Source organism: Myxine glutinosa, unplaced genomic scaffold (genome assembly GCF_964187855.1).
Source record: "Myxine glutinosa unplaced genomic scaffold, kmMyxGlut1.1 SCAFFOLD_718, whole genome shotgun sequence".
NCBI classification, from domain to species: domain Eukaryota; kingdom Metazoa; phylum Chordata; class Myxini; order Myxiniformes; family Myxinidae; genus Myxine; species Myxine glutinosa.
Window position 1 is genome coordinate 103795 of NW_027616813.1, and position 6684 is coordinate 110478.

Here is a 6684-nt window from a genome sequence, read left to right on the forward strand (position 1 = left end):
CAACCACGGTCCAAACCGCTCCCACCAACCACGGTCCAAGCCGCTCCCACCAACCACGGTCCAAGCCGCTCCCACCAACCACGGTCCAAGCCGCTCCCACCAACCACGGTCCAAACCGCTACCACCAACCACGGTCCAAACCGCTCCCACCAACCACGGTCCAAACCGCTCCCACCAACCACGGTCCAAACCGCTCCCACCAACCACGGTCCAAACCGCTCCCACCAACCACGGTCCAAACCGCTCCCACCAACCACGGTCCAAGCCGCTCCCACCAACCACGGTCCAAGCCGCTCCCACCAACCACGGTCCAAACCGCTCCCACCAACCACGGTCCAAACCGCTCCCACCAACCACGGTCCAAACCGCTCCCACCAACCACGGTCATAACCGCTCCCACCAACCACGGTCATAACCGCTCCCACCAACCACGGTCATAACCGCTCCCACCAACCACGGTCATAACCGCTCCCACCAACCACGGTCCAAACCGCTCCCACCAACCACGGTCTAAACCTCTCCCACCAACCACGGTACAAACCGCTCCCACCCACCATGGTCCAAACCGCTCCCACCAACCACGGTCCAAACCGCTCCCACCAACCACGGTCCAAACCGCTCCCACCAACCACGGTCCAAACCGCTCCCACCAACCACAGTGCAAACCGCTCCCACCAACCAGGGTCCAAACCGCTCCCACCAACCAGGGTCCAAACCGCTCCCACCAACCACGGTCCAAACCGCTCCCACCAACCACGGTCCAAACAACTTCCACAACCACGGTCCAAACCTCTCCCACCAACCACGGTCCAAACCGCTCCCACCAACCACGGTCCAAACCGCTCCCACCAACCACGGTCCAAACCGCTCCCACCAACCAGGGTCCAAACCGCTCCCACCAACCACGGTCCAAACCGCTCCCACCAACCACGGTCCAAACCGCTCCCACCAACCACGGTCCAAACAACTTCCACAACCACGGTCCAAACCTCTCCCACCAACCACGGTCCAAACCGCTCCCACCAACCACGGTCCAAACCGCTCCCACCAACCACGGTCCAAACCGCTCCCACCAACCACGGTCCAAACCTCTCCCACCAACCACGGTACAAACCGCTCCCACCCACCACGGTCCAAACCGCTCCCACCAACCACGGTCCAAACCGCTCCCACCAACCACGGTCCAAACCGCTCCCACCAACCACAGTGCAAACCGCTCCCACCAACCAGGGTCCAAACCGCTCCCACCAACCAGGGTCCAAACCGCTCCCACCAACCACGGTCCAAACCGCTCCCACCAACCACGGTCCAAACAACTTCCACAACCACGGTCCAAACCTCTCCCACCAACCACGGTCCAAACCGCTCCCACCAACCACGGTCCAAACCGCTCCCACCAACCACGGTCCAAACCGCTCCCACCAACCACGGTCCAAACCGCTCCCACCAACCACGGTCCAAACCGCTCCCACCAACCACGGTCCAAACCGCTCCCACCAACCACGGTCCAAACCTCTCCCACCAACCACGGTCCAAACCGCTCCCACCAACCACGGTACAAACCGCTCCCACCAACCACAGTCCAAACCTCTCCCATCAACCACGGTACAAACCGCTCCCACCAACCACGGTCCAAACCGCTCCCACCAACCACAGTCCAAACCTCTCCCACCAACCACAGTCCAAACCTCTCCCATCAACCACGGTACAAACCGCTCCCACCAACCACGGTCCAAACCGCTCCCACCAACCACAGTCCAAACCTCTCCCACCAACCACAGTCCAAACGTCTCCCACCAACCACAGTCCAAACCTCTCCCACCAACCACAGTCCAAACCTCTCCCACCAACCACGGTCCAAACCTCTCCCACCAACCACAGTCCAAACCTCTCCCACCAACCACAGTCCAAACGTCTCCCATCAACCACGGTACAAACCGCTCCCACCAACCACGGTACAAACCGCTCCCACCAACCACAGTCCAAACCTCTCCCACCAACCACAGTCCAAACCTCTCCCATCAACCACGGTACAAACCGCTCCCACCAACCACGGTCCAAACCGCTCCCACCACCCACGGTCCAAACCGCTCCCACCAACCACGGTCCAAACCGCTCCCACCAACCACGGTCCAAACCGCTCCCACCAACCACGGTCCAAACCGCTCCCACCAACCACGGTCCAAACCGCTCCCACCAACCACGGTCCAAACCGCTCCCACCAACCACGGTCCAAACCGCTCCCACCAACCACGGTCCAAACCGCTCCCACCAACCACGGTCCAAACCGCTCCCACCAACCACGGTCCAAACCGCTCCCACCAACCACGGTCCAAACCGCTCCCACCAACCACGGTCCAAACCGCTCCCACCAACCACGGTCCAAACCGCTCCCATTTGATGCTCCCACCAACCAAATGATGCTGCCATTATTTTTGCTGTCAATTTTATTCATATTAATGATTATATGCTTTGTTAGAATGTTATCATTGTGTTTGTGATGTCTTTTGTAATTAGAATGCCATGCCGCGGAAATACACGGACGCTGCTCTCTGTACACTGACAGCAGCTTTGGTGAGTCAGAGGACTGTGCACACGAGCTCAGAGTTGCGTCAACCGACAAGTGTTTGGGATGCAGCCTGGCCGAGCAGCTTGTTGTGTTTTGCCGACTCAATCCTGGCGAGGAAAGATGACAAAGGGGGAGGGGAGGGGGGAGGGGAAGGGGGGAGGGGAGGGGGAGGGGATGGGGGAGGGGGAGGGGGAAGGGGAAGGGGGGGGGGAAGGGGAAGGGGGAGGGGAAGGGGAAGGGGGAGGGGGAGGGGGGAGGGGGACGGGGAGGGGGAGGGAGACGGGGAGGGGGAGGGGGGAGGTGTGATCAGTGCCGTAATATACACGGCACTGGGTGTGATGATGCTTGCACCTCAATGAATGATGCCATGTGGTGGGGTGGGAGTTGGGAGGGAGGGGAAGTGGTGGAGGTGGGAGATCGGAGGGAGGGAAAGATGTGGGGGTGGAGATCAGAGGGAGGGGAAGTGGTGGAGGTGGGAGATTGGAGAGAGGGAAAGTGGTGGGGGTGGGAGCTTGGATGGAAGGGAGGTGGTGGGGTGGAGTTCGGAGCGAGGGGAAGTGGTGGAGGTGGGAGATCTGAGAGAGGGAAAGTGGTGGGGGTGGGAGATCAGAGGGAGGGAAAGAGGTGGGGTGGGAGTTTGGATGGAGGGGAGGTGGGGTGGGAGTTCGGAAAAAAGGAGTGAAGTTGGAGGCGGCAGGGGAATGGGTGGAAGGAGGGAGGGGAATGGGTGGAAGGAGGGAGGGGAATGAGGGGAATGGGTGGAAGGAGGGAGGGGAATGGGTGGAAGGAGGGAGGGGAATGGGTGGAAGGAGGGAGGGGAATGGGTGGAAGGAGGGAGGGGAATGGGTGGAAGGAGGGAGGGGAATGGGTGGAAGGAGGGAGGGGAGTGGGTGGAAGGAGGGAGGGGAGGGAGTGTGTGGAAGGAGGGAGGGGAAGAGGAAAGATGACTGAGGGGAGGGGAGAGGAAGGAATGAATGAAGGGGAGGTGTAGGGCAGCGGTTCCGAACCTGGGGGTCGTTTGGGGTTTTTCCGGGGGTCATGAAGGGGTCATAAATAAGCCCATTATTTGTTGTTGCCCATTTTTAGGAACCTAACAAAGGTATCACTGTAGGGTGAGAAGAGGCAGGCAGGAGCCCTGGTACCTTACCTCATAATCAATACAACAACAACAACGTGTTTGTGATTAATCAAACCTTCATTTTAAGGAACGAATCATCGACAAACTCGGACTTCACCTTCACAAAAACAGCTGAAACAAAAACACCAGGTCCCGGGTCTTCATCCTCGGGTGGACCGACCCTGGACCCGCGATCTGAGGGAGAATCTCCCGGAACGACCAAGTTTCCTCCATCGGATCGGAACCGCTCGTGGATCCCGGGGGGTTCGACCTGTGATCTTCACCGGAGACATCTCGGTTCATGGCGCATCGGGGGACTGCAAGGTGGAGGAGGGTAAAGCGCGGTACTGTGAGGTAGTCTGTAGTGAAGTACCGTACTGTAACGTAGAGTGTAGTGAAGTAAGGTACACTATGGACTATGGTACACGAATACAGAGCGAGGTATTCCAGTAAAAACGAACCACGTGCCGCGTACCTTCTCCCAACCATGTTATTTACGATTTCAAGACGGCAGATTCGCCACACTGATCACCATCCAAATCACCAGCTCAACCGAAATCCTGATCCGCTGGTGCATCTGGAACCATTTAGGCTACCCTCCGTTTTCGTCTATCTGTGGTACCGGTACCTTAAAAGAACAACAAATGTGATGATTTACAAATAAGTTGCTAAAAGTATTTTCTTTCCTTATTCTCCCAGACGTTCATTAGCTAATGGATGCCAAGAGATCTGCATTTCACGGATTTGACCCGTTTTGTTTCTAAAAACCCGCAGATCCGTTCTCGGAATCGTGAAAATCGCTAATGGATGGAAAATAGGATCCATTTAAAAACAGAATGTTTCCTTTCCTTCGTTCCTTTCACTCTCGTTTACATCTTGTTCTCGTCACCATCTTTGGTCTTGCCCTACAAGTTATGGGTTAGGGGGTAAGGGTGGTCTTGGTGATTCCGGGGCTCTGGGCAAAAGTCAAGGACAGGCCCCCCCAACCCAGACCCCCTTTGTATTCCCATCCATCCCACTCTGAACAAGAATAAAAGTCAAGCACAGGCCCCCCCAACCCAGACCCCCATTATTCCGATCCATCCCACTCTGAACAAGAATAAAAGTCAAGCACGGGCCTCCCAATCCAGACCCCCATTATTCCCATCCATCCCACTCTGAACAAGAATAAAAGTCAAGCACAGACCCCCAACCCAGACCCCCATTGTATTCCCATCCATCCCACTCTGAACAAGAATAAAAGTCAAGCACAGGCCCCCCAACCCAGACCCCTATTATTCCCATCCATCCCTCTGAACAAAAATAAAAGTCAAGCACGGGCCCCCCAACCCAGACCCCCTTTGTATTCCCATCCATCCCACTCTGAACAAGAATAAAAGTCAAGGACAGGCACCCCAACACAGACCCCCTTTTATTCCCATCCATCCCACTCTGAACAAGAATAAAAGTCAGGCACGGGCCCCCCAATCCAGACCCCCATTATTCCCATCCATCCTACTCTGAACAATAATAAAAGTCAAGCACGGGCCCCCCAACCCAGACCCCCATTATTCCCATCCATCCCACTCTGAATAATAATAAAAGTCAAGCACGGGCCTCCTAACCCACACCCCCATTATTCCCATCCATCCCACTCTGAACAATAATAAAAGTCAAGGACAGGCACCCCAACCCAGACCCCCATTATTCCCATCCATCCTACTCTGAACAATAATAAAAGTCAAGCACGGGCCCCCCAACCCAGACCCCCATTATTCCCATCCATCCCACTCTGAATAATAATAAAAGTCAAGCACGGGCCCCCCAACCCAGACCCCCATTATTCCCATCCATCCCACTCTGAACAATAATAAAAGTCAAGCACGGGCCCCCCAACCCAGACCCCCATTATTCCCATCCATCCCACTCTGAACAAGAATAAAAGTCAGGCACGGGCCCCCCAACCCAGACTCCCATTATTCCCATCCATCCCACTCTGAACAATAATAAAAGTCAAGCACGGGCCCCCCAACCCAGACCACCCTTTGTATTACCATCCATCCCACTCTGAACAATAATAAAAGTCAAGCACGGGCCCCCCAACCCAGACCCACATTATTCCCACCAAACCCCCTCTGAACAAGAATAAAGGTCAAGCACGGGCCCCCCAACCCAGACCCCCATTCTTCCCACCAAACCCCCTCTGAACAATAATAAAAGTCAAGCACGGGCCCCCCAACCCAGACCACCCTTTGTATTCCCATCCATCCCACTCTGAACAATAATAAAAGTCAAGCACGGGCCCCCCAACCCAGACCCACATTATTCCCACCAAACCCCCTCTGAACAAGAATAAAGGTCAAGCACGGGCCCCCCAACCCAGATCCCCATTCTTCCCACCAAACCCCCTCTGAACAATAATAAAAGTCAAGCACGGGCCCCCCAACCCAGACCACCCTTTGTATTCCCATCCATCCCACTCTGAACAATAATAAAAGTCAAGCACGGGCCTCCCAACCCAGACCCCCATTATTCCCACCAAACCCCCTCTGAACAATAATAAAAGTCAAGGACTGGCCCCCAACCGTGATCCCCTTTATTTTCACTCAACCCACTCTGAACAAGAATAAAAGTCAAGCACGGGCCCCCCAACCCAGACCCCCATTATTCCCACCAAACCCCCTCTGAACAAGAATAAAAGTCAAGCACGGGCCCCCCAACCCAGACCCCCATTCTTCCCACCAAACCCCCTCTGAACAATAATAAAGGTCAAGCACGGGCCCCCCAACCCAGACCACCCTTTGTATTCCCATCCATCCCACTCTGAACAATAATAAAAGTCAAGCACGGGCCTCCCAACCCAGACCCCCGTTATTCCCACCAAACCCCCTCTGAACAATAATAAAGGTCAAGCACGGGCCCCCCAACCCAGACCACACTTTGTATTCCCATCCATCCCACTCTGAACAATAATAAAAGTCAAGCACGGGCCTCCCAACCCAGACCCCCTTTATTCCCA